Below are 18152 nucleotides of genomic sequence, written 5' to 3'. Positions count from 1 at the left end.
TCCCTTATCCACGTTAGCTTCCACGTTAACTAAGTTAACGTGGGAGTTAATGTGGCTCATAGTGGCTTGTGTGGGTTCATTCCAACGTTAGTGACATTGTTAGGTGTCACTAAAGTTGGCGATCACATTCTCTCTTCACGTTAACTTCGACGTTAACTAAGTTAACGTGGGAGTTAACCTGGCTTATGGAGGCTTGGCCAACGTTAGTGACAAAGGTGAATGTCACTAACGTTGGCTTCTCTCTTGCTTCTTAACGTTAGAGCCCACGTTAACTAAGTTAACGTGGCTCTTAATGTGGCCACTTATGAGCTTGGTCCAACGTTAGTGACAAAGGTAAGTGTCACTAACGTTGGCTCCATTTCCTTTCCTCCACGTTAGAGTTCACGTTAACTTAGTTAACGTGACTCTTAACGTGGGCAATGATGGCTTCGAGAGCGTTATTGGCGATTACTTTTCTCATTAACTTTGCAAGTTACTCCCATTCCACGTTAGGAATTACGTTTATTAGATTAACGTGGCTGCTAACGTGGTTCTTCCTTGCTTCCTTTGTCTTGAAATCAAGCAATAGAGTGCTTCAAAGTTCTAGTCCAAGTCATGGGAAGTACAACATCCAATTTGTCATTAAATTCATGCAAAATCCTCATGAAAAATCATGTAAAGTGCACAATGTATGCTTTAATCAAGATGTAAGTGAATATCTACCCAAAACTAGCTTATTTTCTAAGAAAATGCATGAAACTACCCTAAAAACAGTAAAGAAAAGGTAAGTGAAACTGGCCAAAATGCCCTGGCATCACAACACCAAACTTAAAGCTTGCTTGTCCCTAAGCAAGTACTGGAACAAGAGAATGATGAATGGAATGCCAAGAGAAATGAGTCATTCTTGTGGAGGTCATGTCCCTGGTTTTATGGTGGTTTCATGCATAGCAACTTATATTCATTCCTTTACTGGCTTTCAGACCTTTATCATGTCCTAGAATACTCACTGTGATTGCATCCCATGAGACTTTATTCATTGATCCTTTTGTTGTTATTTCAGGGCTTATTTGTGTTCTTAGGCTAAGTGCTCTGTAAGGGGGCGACTCTTTAAGATAAGCTTTCAGCCAACACTCCCGAACAAGTTGGTTCAAGGTGCTAGGTGTTAAGACACCCCTAAGGACTTACTCCCTCAAGTCTCTTTCCCCCATACATACACACCACAGGCATATAGTTTATTTATTTTCTTTTCTTGAGACCTTGGTGTCCAGTACCTCTTTGGGTCACTAAATGCTCTGTAGTGAAGGTTACTCTTGATAGTGGACTTTCAGCTGATAATCCCGAGTTAGTTAACCCAAGTTACCAAGTGATAAGGCACCCCTAAGAGCTTATTCATCCAAGTAGATCCCTCACACAGGAGCACCACAGACACATGCCTCAAGATTAAAACCATTGGTGCCTAGCCTTATTGCTCACTCTTTTTCTTTTATTTTTCAACCTTTATTGTTCTTTCCCTTTTTCTTATTAGGATCTTCTTATTTAGCTAGTCTCATGGGGTGTGTCTCAAACATAGTATTCATGACAGATAGTTGTCCTCCCACCTAGTGGTTGAACCAACTTAGCTAACTTATGACTATACCATAAACTCATGAACTTACTCCATAGTATGAACTCCTCTCTGGTCTTTTAAAAAACTCATTCTCTTTTTCATTTGATTTAAAGGGACAAACATACAAGTAAGCAAAGTACGGATGCAGTGACATAAACACTAGCAAGCATAGACCTATTCAACCAGAAACTTAAAAGATAGAAGAATAAAAAAAAGTTCAAGCTAACATGGAAGCAAGTTCTATTCATACAAGATCTTTCTTATTGAAAACATAGAAAAAGATGGATCAAAGAAGGAACTCCACCACCTTTTACTCATGTGCTTGCCCATGCTCTCTTCCTTGTTTGTCCTCTTTATGTCCTCTTGCATTTCGTCGTATCCGTGCCAATCTTGCTTGCTTCCAATCCTCAAGTGCCTTCCTTACTGATTCATGACTCTCTTCCACCTTTTGTCTTTCTTCTCGTGCTAATTCATCCCTCATTTCATCGTACCTTGTAATTCCTGGATGCAATATAGGCAGCTGCCCTACTAAGTAACCGAGCCTGGCTTGAGTGTTTATATGATGCCCAGTCTCGCTCAGGTAAACTCCTTCTGCGAATGCCCTTTGCTCGTCCAGTAGTTCTGCCTGTTCTATTTGTCTTTGATGCATCTCATGTATGTGTGCACCTTGATGTGCTTGGATGTTGATTAGCCTCTCGATGGATTCTTGTTGTTCATTTTGCCTTTGTTCCATCCTGTGGAATGTTTCACTCCATTGTTGTCCCTGACTCAGTTGTTGCTCCATCATTTGCTTTTGCCACTCCCCTTGTTGAGTCATCCATCTTGAGAGTGATTCCTCTTGCTGCCCCATCATCTGTAGTTGAAGCTCTTTCTGTGCTCCTTGGCTTTCCAAATATTGTTGAGATAAGCCATCAATGGCTTCCTGCAGTTGGTGCATATCCAAGGTGACTGGTGCTTGCCCTTCTAAGACTTTTCCTTCTACTACTTAAGGGGCTGGCCTCTTCCTTTGCTTCCGTTGAGGCAGGGGGGATGCGGTAGCATGCATTCGTCGAACGGTTATTGGAATGCCCTCTTTTATCCACACGGGGTCCTCATCTTCAAACACCATCCCAACTTTCTTGCACAGTCGGTAAATAGTGCTGGGGTAACCTAACGTTCCTCTTGAGTCGCTTTTCTCTGCCATTTTTCTAATGCCTTCGGCTATGAGTTCATGAACCTTGATCTCTCCTCCTTTGAGTATACAGTTCACCATTGTGGCTCTCTTGAGATTCACCTCCGAGTTGTTCCCTGCTGGGAGGATGGACCTCCTTACAATTTTGAACCACCCTTTTGCTTCCGGGGTGAGATCTGCTCTCTTGATAAACCTTGGTCTCCTATCAGCATATCTTTCCCAGTCAGCTCCAGGTACATGATGAGATATTTTGGAGGAAAAATAAATCTCTCCCAAAACATACAAATCCAACCGGCAAGTGTACCGGGTCGTATCAAGTAATAAAAACTCACGGGAGTGAGGTCGATCCCACAGGGATTGAAGGATTGAGCAATTTTAGTTTAGTGGTTGATTTAGTCAAGCAAATCAAGATTTGGTTGATGGTTTTGTAACTTGCAGAATTAAATTGCATTGAAGTAAAGAGAACAAGAAATAAATTGCTGAAACTTAAAGAACAAGAAATTAAATGGCAGAAACTTAAAGTGCAAGAAATGTAAATTGCGGAATCTTAAAGTGCAAGGAATGTAAATTGCTTGAAATGTAAAGGGGATCGGGATGTGGATTTGCAGAAATTAAACAAGGGAAAATTAAATTGCATCAAACAGAAGAGGGAAAGGGAATTGGGATTGAACCGGATATTGAAGCAGTAAAGTAAATGAACATTAAAAGCAAGAAACAGAGAATATAAAATTGAGATCTCAGGGCCCAGAGACTAGAAAACCAAGTCTAGATCTCAATGCCTTCCTCGATCCAACAAGAACAATAGTAAGGAAATTGTAAATTGCAAAGAAAAGAGATGAAGAACAATGAACCGGAAATGGAATTCAATTAACAGTAAAGAAACAGAGAGATCCAAGATTGCGATTGAAACAGAATTTCTTCAATTCTCCAATCCAAGATCCAAGACAAATGTAAAAAAATTGAAAGCAATGAAAACAAGAAATTAAAGTTCACTCAAGTCTAAAAGCTCTCCAAAAACTATTTTGAAAATTCTAAAAGGAAAGCTCCTCAATAACTTGAATTCTATCCTATTTATACACTTTCCAAAATGATCTTCAAGCCTTGAGTTGGGCCTTTGTTCTTGGTGGAATTGGGTTGAAAGAGGCCTTGGTTGATTGCTCTTGAAGTTTGAAGAAGAACCAAAGTGAACCAATTGAACCGGTTTTGAAGTTAGCCATAGTTGGACCTAACGTTTGAGCCAAAGTTAGGGGTCTAACTTTGGCTCCAACTTTTCATAGCAGCAAGCAACATTCTACTGGTATGGACGTTGGTGCCAACGTTAGGGGTCTAACTTTGACCCTAACGTTGGCAATGCTTTGTGCTAGTGGCGCCAACGTTAGCCTCCAAGTTAGGGGGCTAACGTTGGCGCAAACGTTGGCCCTTCCCCCTTTGTGATTCATGTACCAACGTTATCCTCCAAGTTAGGGGGCTAACGTTGGCGCAAACGTTGGTGCCCAGGGGAGAACTTCTCTTGCCAACGTTAGCCTCCAAGTTAGGGGGCTAACGTTGGCTCAAACGTAGGGAGCCCAGGGAGTAATTTTCATGCCCAACGTTAGCCTCCAAGTTAGGGGGCTAACGTTGGGGCTAACTTCATGCCTCCAGGTTCAATTTCACTTATTCCATTCTTCACTTCTAGCCATTCCTCTTTGCTTCAACCTTTCTCCAAGCTTTCTTCACCTATCATTAATCAACCAAACTCATCAAAGCTATGCTCAAAATCATGAGATATTCAATCTTTCATAATATGCAACAAATATAGCACAAAACCTCATGAAATGGCATGAATTCATATATGGTTAGTTCAATCAAGGGAAACATGAAAATCTACTCAATTAGCTTGCTTGTAGCTCAAGAAAGTGCATAATTCTAATGAAAACAAAAGAAAAAGACTAGCTAAAATAGGCTAAGATGACTTGTCATCACAACACCAAACTTAAAGCTTGCTTGTCCCCAAGCAAGAAATGAATTATTAAGAAGAAAGAATGAAATGGAAGAGGAAGTTCATGCTAGCAGAGTATTATTGATAGTTCATGGGGTTTTATGTGGATATGCAAATACTCACTTCTTATTGACTCCTAGGCCTAGAAAGTCTCCTTCAAGCTTCAAGTGACATACTGCTATGACCTCTCATTATTCCTTTATCCTTGGCTATTACTTTATTCAAAAGCTTTATTTGAGTGTCATGTGTAGCAAGTTCATTTTCTTTTCTTTATACTTGACACATTATTCACTATAGACACTTGGCTCACATTCCTTCTTAAAACATTGATGCCCAGCACCTCTTTGGGCTACTAAATGCCTTGTAGTTAGGTTGCTCTTGATGGTGGACTTTCAGCTGATGATCCCGGGTTAGTTAACCCAAGTCACCAAGTGTTGATGCACTCCAAAGAGCTTAATAATCCAAGCAGATCCTAATACAAAGACACCACAGGCATATATTTTAAGGTTCAAGCTATTGGTGTCCAGCTTTGTTTCTTTTTGTTTTTCTTTTGTTTTGCCACTTTTTGGCTCTCTTTGTTCTTTCCTTCTTTTTGTTTTTCTTTCTAACCAAGTAATTTAATTCAATTGAGATTCATAGACAGTAGGCCACTCTTTACTTAGAAGGGGATATCCTAGCTCTTTATTCACTAAAAGTGAGCTATTATACAATCACACACATACCACCACTTACTTTTATTCCACTTCTATCTAACAGAGACCATTTCACTTCACATTCAAACTGTTCTTTTATTGAATTTAAAGATGCAGGGGACAATACATACTTCTTGTCAAGTGAAAGTAAACACACAAGCACACACATAAACTAGCCCACTTATTTTAAAAGAAACAAACATAAATGATGCACAGATGACTACACTAACAGTTACTGTTAAAATGGGCATATTCACACTTCCAATTTAGAGCAATTCAATGCTGATGGAGTTAAGTGTCAATACAACCTCTTGGTGGTTTCTTCTTCTTTCTCTCAGCTAATGGTGTATAGTCCTCCCAAGAGAGTGATTGAATTCCTGTAGTGTTAATGGAAGTTGCTTGTTTCTCAAGCCCTTAGAAGACTGGTTAGTGTGCAAGACTTTCTTGTAGGCGTTTGAACTTACTTTGGTGTGTGAACACCAAACTTAGTCCCTTGCCATGTTTCTTATGCATAACTCTATGAGAAAGCCTAAGTCTTTGCTAAAGATAATAAAACTAAAAACTAGAAACAGATAATGATTAAATGATTTATCAGATTGCTTGGAGCTAGTAATCCTTTTATGTAGAAAGTGAGAATGTGCTTGTAAGTAGGATTTTGGTGGAACACCAAACTTAGAATCCTTTATTCTCCCTTAATTTGTTTTGGTGTGAAACACCAAACTTAGCTCCTTGCAATACATACCAATCATTTAACCTTTTTATTGAAATAACTATGAAAAGAAAACTACCTCAGGTTGGGTTGCCTCCCAACAAGCGCTCTTTTATTGTCACTAGCTTGACACCTTTCAATTCTTTTTAAGAGGGCTGTAGGTGTTGAACCTCTTTTTCCTTAACCCATTGTCCTCCCAAGTACAACTTTGCTCTGTGACCATTTACAGTGAATTGATTCTTCGTTGCCTCATCTAGCAGTTCAATATTCCCATAGGGAAAAATCTTTGTCACCAAGTATGGGCCAGTCCACTTAGACTTCAGTTTGCCAGGGAAGATTTTAAGCCTCGAATTATACAGGAGCACTTGCTGTCCTGGCTTGAATTCCTTCTTTGTGATCTTCTTGTCATGCCACTTCTTAGCTTTCTCCTTGTATATCCTCGCATTTTCATAAGCTTCCAGTCTGAATTCATCCAATTCATTTAGTTGTAACAACCTTTTTTCTCCTGCAGCTTGGGGATCAAGGTTGAGGAGTTTAGTGGCCCAGAAAGCTCTGTGTTCAAGCTCTACAGGGAGGTGGCAAGATTTTCCATACAATAGCTGGAAGGGTGACTTGCCAATAGGAGTTTTGAAAGCTGTCCTATACGCCCACAATGCATCATCTAGCTTTCTAGCCCAATCTTTCCTTGTGATTCCCACTGTTTTCTCTAGAATCTTCTTTAATTCTCTATTTGCAAGTTCAGCTTGGCCATTAGTCTGAGGATGGTAAGGTGTGGCTACTTTGTGAATTACTCCATACTTGTGGAGGAGTTTCTCCATTTGTTTGTTGCAAAAGTGACTACCGCCATCACTAATAAGACCCTTTGGCACTCCATACCTAGTGAAAATGTGTTATTTTAGGAATTGGAGGACAATATGTGCATCACAGGTGGTTGTGGCTATGGCTTCCATCCACTTTGAAACATACTCCACTGCTACCAAGATATATCTAAAAGAATAAGAAGGAGGAAACGGCCCCATAAAATCAATTCCCCATAGATCGAACAATTCTAATTCTAAGATAAAATTTTAAGGCATCTCATTCCTTTTTGTTAATCCTCCTGCTTTCTGGCATTCATTACATTGGTGTACATATTCTCTGGCATCCTTGAAGATAGTTGGCCAATAGAAGCCACTCTGTAGTATTTTTGCGGCTGTTTTTTCTGGGCCAAAGTGTCCACCATAAGCTGAACCATGACAATGCCACAAGATGTCCCTAATTTTACTTTCTGGAACACACCTTCTGATTACTCCATCAGAGCATCTTTTGAACAAGAAGGGTTCATCCCATGAGAATTTCCTTGATTCATTGATCAACTTCTTCACTTGTTGCTTAGAGAACTCTTGCGGTATCTTCCTTCCCACTTTGTAATTTGCTATGTCAGCAAACCATGGTGCTTGCTGGATTTGCAGAAGGTACTCATCTGGGAAGTTTTCATTTATGGGCTGGGATGCTTTCTGATTTGTTTCTTGTGGTAACCTCGACAGATGATCAGCGACCTGATTTTCAGTGCCCTTCCTATCTTTTATCTCTATGTCAAATTCTTGTAGGAGCAGTATCCATCTGATGAGTCTTGGTTTAGCATCCTGCTTTGACATCAAATACTTAAGTGCAGCATGATCAGTGTAGACCACAACCTTGGATCCTACTAGATATGATCTAAACTTATCAAATGCATAGACTACAGCTAGCAATTCCTTTTCTGTTGTGGTGTAATTTCTTTGGGCCTCATTCAACACTTTACTTGCATAATATATGACATGATGCAAATTTCCCTTTTTCTGCCCAAGTACAGCACCAATTGCAAGATCACTTGCATCACACATGAGTTCAAAAGGTAATTCCCAATCTGGAGGTGTGATGATTGGTGCTGTTGTGAGTCTATTTTTTAAAGTTTCAAAGGCATGCTGGCAGTTTTCATAAAAAACAAAAGGGTTATCAAGCATTAACAGATTACTCAAAGGTTTGGCTATTTTTGAAAAGTCCTTGATAAACCTTCTGTAAAATCCGGCATGCCCCAAGAAACTTCTAACAGATTTCACATTAATTGGTGGAGGGAGTTTTTCTATAATCTCAACCTTTGCCTTATCAACCTCTATCCCCTTTTTTGAAACTTTATGGCCAAGAACAATCCCTTCGGGTACCATGAAATGGCATTTCTCCCAGTTTAAAACCAAATTGGTTTCTTGGCACCGTTTCAAGACAAGGGTTAAATGGTTTAGGCAAGCATTGAAATTATCACCAAAAACAGAGAAGTCATCCATGAAAACTTCTAAAAATTTTTTGACCATATCAGAGAAAATGGAGAGCATACACCTTTGAAATGTGGCAGGGGCGTTGCAGAGCCCAAAGGGCATCCTCCGATATGCAAAAACTCCAATTGGACATGTAAAGGCAGTTTTCTCTTGGTCCTTGGGGTCCACCACGATTTGATTATACCCAGAATATCCGTCCAAAAAGCAGTAATAGGCATGGCCGGCTAACCTTTCCAGCATCTGATCAATGAATGGGAGAGGGAAATGATCCTTCCTGGTGGCATCATTCAATCTTCTATAGTCTATGCACATTCTCCACCCAGTCACTGTTCTAGTAGGGATCAACTCATTCTTTTCATTAGTGATGACCGTCATCCCTCCCTTCTTTGGTACAACTTGAACCGGGCTTACCCATGGGCTGTCAGATATTGGGAAGATTATCCCTGCATTCCACAACTTCATTACTTCCTTCTGGACAACTTCCTTCATTGTGGGATTTAATCTTCTTTGCGGTTGAACCACTGGTTTGGAATTATCTTCTAAGAGGATCTTATGCATACATACTGCAGGGCTGATTCCCTTCAGGTCATCAATGGTCCATCCTAAAGCATCTTTGTGAGCTTTGAGTACATCAAGAAGTTCTCCTTCTTCCTTCTTTGTCAGGGACGAATTAATGATTACTGGGAATCTCTCCGATGTACCAAGGAATGCATATTTGAGATGGGTGGGTAAAGGTTTCAGTTCTTGTCTTTGTACATCTTCCTTCTTATCTTGCCTTTCATCTTGCTCGGTAGAGGTCTCAGCCACTTGTTCCTCTGTTGCCCCTTGATTTCCTTCTTGCTCTTGGAAATTTTCTTCCACTGTTTCTTCCACCAAACTGTCTATCATATCCACTCTCATGTAATCCTCTTGCTCAGGAGCGTTTTGCATTGATTTGAACACATTTATGATCATTTGTTCATTATGGACCCTGAAGGTCATTTCTCCTTTTTCTACATCAATAATGGCCCTTGCTGTATGTAGGAATGGCCTTCCCAGAATGATTGAGTCGTTTCCTTCTTCTTCAGTGTCCAAAATTACAAAATCTGCTGGGAAAATAAACTCTCCAATCTTCACCAACAGATTTTCCACAATTCCATTAGGTGTCTTGATTGATCTGTCAGCCATGACTAGTGACATCCTGGTGGGTTTAAGCTCTTCTATGGCAAGTTTTCTCATCATTGAGAGAGGCATTAAATTGATGCTGGCTCCCAGGTCACAGAGAGCCTTGTTGAGAATTATCTTGCCAATAGTGCATGAGACTACAAAGCTTCCCGGATCCTTAAGTTTTGGTGGAATACCCCGTTGAATCACAGCACTGCATTCCTCGGTGAGTAGTATGGTTTCCCTTTCAAGCCAACTTCTTTTCTTGCTGATAAGATCCTTCAGAAACTTGGAATATAGAGGCATTTGTTCAAGTGCTTCAGCCAAGGGAATATTGATTTCCAGCTTCTTAAAAATCTCAAGGAATTTGTGAAAACGTTGGTCTTTAACCTCTTTGTTGAACCTCTGAGGATATGGCAGTGGAGGTGTGATGCTTTTTCCTATTTGCTTCTGCCCCTGAACTACTTCCTTTGAGCTATGTGGCTGGTTGTTCTTCTCTTTGAGTTTCTCAGTGTCTTTGTTTGGCATCACATCTTGCTCCTTATCCTCACCTGCCTTTGTTTGATTCTCATCCTCTGTTGGTTCTTTGATGTTCTCTGCTTGCTTCCTTGTAGTGTCATTGTTGCTTATCAATGTTCTCCCACTCCTCAATTGTATTGCCTTGCATTCCTCCTTGGGATTTGGAATTGTGTCACTGGGCAGTGCGTTTGAAGGTCTCTCAACAGATACTTGCTTGGAGAGTTGCCCCATCTGTCTCTCTAGGCTCTTTATAGAGGCTTCCTGATTCTTGGCTACCATTTCTTGGTGTTTCAACATTTTGTCTATCATGGCTTCCAAGTGAGTGATTCTTTGGGCTTCAGGTGATACTTGAGGTGGGTTATGAGATGTGGGTTATGGATGGTAGGTATTTTGGTTGGTGGTTTGGTTATTAGATTGGTATTGGTTGAGGTTGGGGTAGTTATTTTGAGGTTTTCTGTAGGAGTTTTGGTGAGTCTGCTGCTGGTTGTGATTTTGGTTGTTTCTTGGATTGTGTTGGTTTGAATTCCTCTGCCATGGTTGTTGGTTTTGGGTATGGTTATCTCCCCATCTGAGGTTTGGGTGGTTCTTCCAGGATGGATTGTATGTATCACTATACACTTCATTTGGTCCTTGATTGTGCATATACTGCACTTGCTCTTGTTGTTGTTCTTCTTGAGTTTCTTCACTTTGTCTCCATGTGGTTGATGGTTGGCTGGTGTTAACTGCTGCAACTTGGAGACTATCAATCCTCTTGGCCATTTGCTCAAATTGTTGTTGAATTTACTGCTGCATCATCTTGTTTTGAGCTAGGATTGAATCCACTCCTTCTAGCTCCATTACTCCTCTCCTTTGTGATGGTTGGTGGCTCCTTTGGTGAGCGAAGAAATATTGGTTGTTGGCCACCATATCCACAAGATTCTGAGCTTCCTCAGCAGTTTTCATCAGTTGTAGTGAACCTCCAGCAGAATGATCTAATGCCTCCTGAGATTTCAATGTCAGGCCTTCATAGAAATTTTGCAGCACGTCCCATTCATTGAACATCTCTGGAGGACACTTTCTGATCAAGGCTTTGTACCTCTCCCATGCTTCATACAAGGATTCGGCATCTAATTGTGTGAATGTCTGCACCTCGGTTTTCAGTCTGATGACTCTTTGGGGTGGATAGAATTTGGCTAGAAATTTAGTCACCAAATCATCCCAACTAGTGATACTTCCTTGGGGAAAAGTTTCAAGCCATTGTGCAGCCTTATCCCTTAATGAGAACGGGAACAGCAGAAGCTTGTAAGTTTCAGGATTCACGCCATTGGATTTGACAGTGTCACAGATCCTTAAGAAGGTAGATAAATGTTGATTTGGATCCTCCAATGGTCCTCCCCCAAATGAACAGTTGTTCTGGACCAATGTGATGAGTTGTGGCTTCAGTTCAAAGTTATTTGCATTGACATTAGGGGTGAGAATGCTGCTTCCACAATGTCTAGCATTTGCAAAGGTATAGGAAGCCAATACTCTCCTCTGTTGTGGTTGATTATTGACTCCTTCTCCTGGATTAGATGTATCCCCTTCCATCTCGTGGTATTCTTCCTCAGATTCTTCTTCTCCAACAATATTTTTCCCTCTTTCGGCTCTTCTTATCCTTCTAAGAGTTCTCTGATCAGCTTCAGATAAAACAGGAACAGATCTCCCTGTATCTGACATACAAACAAGACAAAAGAAACACCAGCAAGATCACTTCAATCTATTGCTAGAATGAAATTTAGTTCAAGCAAATATTCAAACAGTTAGTGGGTTAATCAAAATTAAAGAAAAAGTGCTTGATCTAGATTACCACCTCACTTAATCATTGTCAATCTAATCAATCCCCGGCAACGGCGCCAAAAACTTGATGAGATATTTTGGAGGAAAAATAAATCTCTCCCAAAACATACAAATCCAACCGGCAAGTGTACCGGGTCGTATCAAGTAATAAAAACTCACGGGAGTGAGGTCGATCCCACAGGGATTGAAGGATTGAGCAATTTTAGTTTAGTGGTTGATTTAGTCAAGCGAATCAAGATTTGGTTGATGGTTTTGTAACTTGCAGAATTAAATTGCATTGAAGTAAAGAGAACAAGAAATAAATTGCTGAAACTTAAAGAACAAGAAATTAAATGGCAGAAACTTAAAGTGCAAGAAATGTAAATTGTGGAATCTTAAAGTGCAAGGAATGTAAATTGCTTGAAATGTAAAGGGGATCGGGATGTGGATTTGCAGAAATTAAACAAGGGAAAATTAAATTGCATCAAACAGAAGAGGGAAAGGGAATTGGGATTGAACCGGATATTGAAGCAGTAAAGTAAATGAACATTAAAAGCAAGAAACAGAGAATATAAAATTGAGATCTCAGGGCCCAGAGACTAGAAAACCAAGTCTAGATCTCAATGCCTTCCTCGATCCAACAAGAACAATAGTAAGGAAATTGTAAATTGCAAAGAAAAGAGATGAAGAACAATGAACTGGAAATGGAATTCAATTAACAGTAAAGAAACAGAGAGATCCAAGATTGCGATTGAAACAGAATTTCTTCAATTCTCCAATCCAAGATCCAAGACAAATGTAAAAAAATTGAAAGCAATGAAAACAAGAAATTAAAGTTCACTCAAGTCTAAAAGCTCTCCAAAAACTATTTTGAAAATTCTAAAAGGAAAGCTCCTCAATAACTTGAATTCTATCCTATTTATACACTTTCCAAAATGATCTTCAAGCCTTGAGTTGGGCCTTTGTTCTTGGTGGAATTGGGTTGAAAGAGGCCTTGGTTGATTGCTCTTGAAGTTTGAAGAAGAACCAAAGTGAACCAATTGAACTGGTTTTGAAGTTAGCCATAGTTGGACCTAACGTTTGAGCCAAAGTTAGGGGTCTAACTTTGGCTCCAACTTTTCATAGCAGCAAGCAACATTCTACTGGTATGGACGTTGGTGCCAACGTTAGGGGTCTAACTTTGACCCTAACGTTGGCAATGCTTTGTGCTAGTGGCGCCAACGTTAGCCTCCAAGTTAGGGGGCTAACGTTGGCGCAAACGTTGGTGCCCCTCCCTTGTGTCTTCATGTGCCAACGTTAGCCTCCAAGTTAGGGGGCTAACGTTGGCGCAAACGTTGGCCCTTCCCACTTTGTGATTCATGTGCCAACGTTAGCCTCCAAGTTAGGGGGCTAACGTTGGCGCAAACGTTGGTGCCCAGGGGAGAACTTCTCTTGCCAACGTTAGCCTCCAAGTTAGGGGGCTAACGTTGGCTCAAACGTGGGGAGCCTAGGGAGTAATTTTCATGCCCAACGTTAGCCTCCAAGTTAGAGGGCTAATGTTGGGGCTAACTTCATGCCTCGAGGTTCAATTTCACTTATTCCATTCTTCACTTCTAGCCATTCCTCTTTGCTTCAACCTTTCTCCAAGCTTTCTTCACCTATCATTAATCAACCAAACTCATCAAAGCTATGCTCAAAATCATGAGATATTCAATCTTTCATAATATGCAACAAATATAGCACAAAACCTCATGAAATGGCATGAATTCATATATGGTTGGTTCAATCAAGGGAACATGAAAATCTACTCAATTAGCTTGCTTGTAGCTCAAGAAAGTGCATAATTCTAATGAAAACAAAAGAAAAAGACTAGCTAAAATAGGCTAAGATGACTTGTCATCAGTACACAAATGTCTTGCACAATCTGGTCATGATTGGGGCTGTTGTTCATTCTTGAATGATAACTCTCTTCTTCAAATGGTATGGACCGTAGCTTCAATGCCCTCATGACACTCATGGGACCGAAATCCACAATCTTTCCTCTCACAAAGCTTGTATATGACTCATCTGCCTTATCATATCGGACCGCATTTGCATAAAACTCTCTTACAAGATTTGCATTTACCTTAATGACCAGATCAGTGAGGAGCTCCCATCTTCTCTTTTCTACCTTCTTTGTGATTTCGGGACACTCAGTTTTCCTAACTTGAAATCCCAGCTCATATATGATCTCCTTATCCACCATCCAGGGTTATAGGTCTTAGAGTATGGATTATGGTTTTGCCTAGGTGAATTCCCAATGTAGTTGGCTTGCTCCTGACTACCCTCTGCTTCTTCATTCACTCCTTCTTGGGTTGGTGATGAAGTAGTAATTGCTGCTACTTGGTTTCTCTCCATCTTCTTGGTGAGGTCAGCTAGCTGCTGAGTAATGATCTTGTTTTGGGCCAGCAGAGCATCTACATTGTTTAGCTCTATTACTTCTCTAGTGTTGCCTCTTTCAGAAGCATAGAAATAGTCATTCTCTGCTACTGTTTCAATGACATCTATGGCTTCCTCAATAGTCTTCTTCTTGTTCAAAGATCCTCCTGATGAATGGTTTACAGCCTTCTTTGATTCATATGACAGGCCTTCATAGAAAATGTGCAGCTGCACCCATTCGTTGAACATTTCAGGTGGACACCTCCTTGTTAGGTCTTTAAACCTCTCCCATGCTTCATACAGAGTCTCACCATCTTGTTGCCTGAAAGTTTAGACCTCAGCTCTCAGCCTATTGATTTGTTGAGGAGGGTAAAATCTTGCTAAGAATTTGTTCACCACATCTTCCCAGGTTGTCAAGCTCTCCTTCGGGAAAGACTCCAGCCACTTGGCTGCCTTATCCTTGAGTGAGAATGGAAATAAGAGCAGTCTATAGGCGTCAGGATGAACACCATTAGACTTTACTGTGTCACATATTCTCAGGAAGGTGGTTAGATGTTGATTGGGGTCTTCTTGGACACTCCCTCCGAACGAACAGTTGTTCTGAACAAGGGTGATAAGCTGTGGTTTTAGTTCAAAATTATTGGCATGGATGGTTGGCTTTTGAATGCTACTTTCACAGTTTCCTGGGTTTGGATTGATGTAAGAGCCTAAAACTCTTCTATCCTCCCCAGCATGATTTGCTCGACCTCCTCCGCCATGGTTGTGAGTCTCTTCTTCATGATGGTTTTCCATGTTTTCTTCCATGTTTGGTTCAAAGTATTCCTCCTCTTCCTCAGCACTAACTACTCTTTTCCCTCTTGCTTCCCTCCTTAATCTAAAGAAGGTCCTCTCAAGTTCAGAATCAAAGGAAGTTGAAGCCCCGCTTCTTCTCCCTGTCATACAACCAACAAAGCACAAGCAAGGAAAATAAATACAGAAAGTATTTCTGTCAGAATGACTGTTAGTGTGAGTGATGCAATATATCAAATAGTTAGTGGGTTAGTGAAATGAATGGTAAATAACTAAAACGAAAAAGTAGGGAGAAGGGAAGAAATTAACTAAAACTGAAAGTAAATTACTCAAACAGAAAATTAAATCAAACAAAAATAAAAATGCTTAATCTAGTTATCTTCCAATTTAATCATTGTTGATGCACAATCAATCCCCGGCAACGGCGCCATAAACTTGATACACGGAAAACTTGTCTCATAACAAATTTCCTTCGGCAAGTGTACCAAATTTGTCGTCAAGTAAAAACTCACAATAGAGTGAGGTCGAATCCCACAGGGATTGATTGATCAAGCAACTTTAATTAGAGGAATGTTCTAGTTGAGCGAATCAGAATTTGAGTTGAGAATTGCAGAAAATTAAATGGCGGGAAAGTAAATAACAGAAAAGTAAATGCTAGAAATAAAGAGCTGAATATAGATGACGGAAAGTAAATTGCAGAATCTTAAATGGGAATGGGGTAATTGCTCATAAAAGTAAATGACAGAAATTAAAGAGAATGGGTAAGATCAGAAATGGGGAGTTCATTGGGCTCAGGAGGTGTTGTATTCTCTGGATCAATTTCATTTTCATCTCTTCCTCAATCAATGCACTCATTGATCTCCTTGGCAATCTTAAGTGATCGAATTACAATAATCTCTCAAATCTTGATCAATAGCCAATTCCTTGGTCAATTGCTCATGAGAAGAGATGAAGTATGGTCACTGATTATACCACATGCATTTCCCAAATCAAGTGTTGAGAGGATTATAGTCACATATCTATCCAAACCCAATTTGGTCCAGCATGAGAAAGCATTTCTAGCATGATCTCTTCATTCCTCTTTCAAGGTTCAGAAGAGATCCAAGTTTGAATAGCTTCTTTTCCAAGATAACTACCCAATTGGATGAAGATCGAAAGCTTTCAAGTAAAATCAAGAGAAAAGATAGAAGAAGAATAATGAAAACTAGTATTGATCCATCAAATTACAACAGAGCTCCCTAACCCAATGAAAGGGGTTTAGTTGTTCATAGCTCTGGAAAATGAAAACAAAGATGGAGAATACATGATGAAACTAGAAGTGCAGAGAAAGTAAAATACAGAGAGTAGTTTTATGCCCAGAGGCTCCCTATAATTTCCAACTCCATTTTAATTCAAAGCTACTCCTATATATACTACTCTTCTGATCTTCTAGTTGGCTCTTTAAGTCTTGGGTATGGGCCTTTGGATCTTGAGTTTGAAGCAGTTATCTTCTTCATTGGGCTTAGTTTTACTTGCAGAGAGAAAGTGTGAAGTGGGCAGAGACTTTAGCTCAGGACGTTAGTGGTGTTAACGTTTAAGTGGAAATGTGGGTTCGAGAACGTTAGTGACAATCACCTTTTTGACTAACGTTCCTCACCAAAGTAAGAGCCACGTTAACTCCAATGTTAGTGGCACAAACGTTGCCAGTAACGTTGCCTCTTTGTCCTTCGCACACGTTATTGGGACTTACCTTTCCCAATAACGTTGAGAAGTCTCCCCCTTCCCTACGTTAGAGTCCATGTTAACTTAGTTAACGTTGCTCTTTTAACGTAGGCTTGCCAACCTTCGAGAATGTTAGTGACACTTACCTTTGTCACTAACGTTCCAATGTGCCCCTATTTCTCACGTTAGAGTCCACGTTAACTAGGTTAACGTGGCTTCTAACGTGGCCATGCTAGCCATCTCCAACGTTAGTGACAAAGTTGAGTGTCACTAACGTTGGCTCATCATTCCCTTATCCACGTTAGCTTCCACGTTAACTAAGTTAATGTGGGAGTTAATGTGGCTCATAGTGGCTCGTGTGGGTTCATTCCAACGTTAGTGACAATGTTAGGTGTCACTAATGTTGGCGATCACATTCTTGCTTCACGTTAACTTCCACGTTAACTAAGTTAACGTGGGAGTTAACGTGGCTTATGGAGGCTTGGCCAACGTTAGTGACAAAGGTGAATGTCACTAACGTTGGCTTCTCTCTTGCTTCTTAACGTTAGAGCCCACGTTAACTAAGTTAACGTGGCTCTTAACGTGGCCACTTATGAGCTTGGTCCAATGTTAGTGACAAAGGTAAGTGTCACTAACGTTGGCTCCATTTCCTTTCCTCCACGTTAGAGATCACGTTAACTTAGTTAACGTGACTCTTAACGTGGGCAATGATGGCTTCGAGAGCGTTATTGGCGATTACTTTTCTCATTAACTTTGCAAGTTACTCCCATTCCACGTTAGGAATTATGTTAATTTGATTAACGTGGATGCTAACGTGGTTCTTCCTTGCTTCCTTTGTCCTAAAATTAAGCAATAGAGTGCATCAAAGTTCTAGTCCAAGTCATGGGAAGTACAACATCCAATTTGTCATTAAATTCATGCAAAATCCTCATAAACTCATGTAAAGTGCATAATGTATGCTTGAATCAAGATGTAAGTGAATATCTACCCAAAACTAGCATATTTTCTAAGGAAATGCATGAAACTACCCTAAAAACAGTAAAGAAAAGGTTAGTGAAACTGGCCAAAATGCCCTGGCATCATTATGGCGATGATAGGATTCCTTGGATCCTCATTCCCAAGTCAAGGTTCTTTTATTGTATTTTCACTAGTTTTGATCTCGTTTTCCTTGTTGCTTGTATTACTTTCCAATTTTGATTAATGCTTAGTTCTTTTATTGCTTTCGTTCTTTAATTACAAAACCCATTTTGCCTTCTTCACAACCGAAAGAGAAAACATTTCATTTGCATTCCTAGGGAGAACAACCCGAGGTTGAAAGACTCTCGGTTATTTATTTTGATTTGAATTTATCATTTGATAGTGAGAATTCATTGTTAGTTT

At 40.1% G+C, this 18152-nt stretch overlaps 1 non-coding gene across 1 annotated transcript; it reads left to right on the top strand.

The window, feature by feature from the left end:
* Positions 1 to 14529: 14529 nt before the first annotated feature.
* On the top strand, positions 14530 to 14633 carry LOC112752333 (small nucleolar RNA R71). The gene has a single exon (XR_003176775.1). It is a non-coding gene; the product is annotated as a small nucleolar RNA R71 (small nucleolar RNA).
* The last annotated feature ends 3519 nt before the right edge of the window (positions 14634 to 18152 follow it).

Source organism: Arachis hypogaea, chromosome 15 (genome assembly GCF_003086295.3).
Source record: "Arachis hypogaea cultivar Tifrunner chromosome 15, arahy.Tifrunner.gnm2.J5K5, whole genome shotgun sequence".
Classification (NCBI taxonomy): Eukaryota; Viridiplantae; Streptophyta; class Magnoliopsida; order Fabales; family Fabaceae; genus Arachis; species Arachis hypogaea.
The sequence above is the reverse complement of the archived record's forward strand: the minus strand, read 5'-3'. Positions and strand labels throughout refer to the sequence as shown.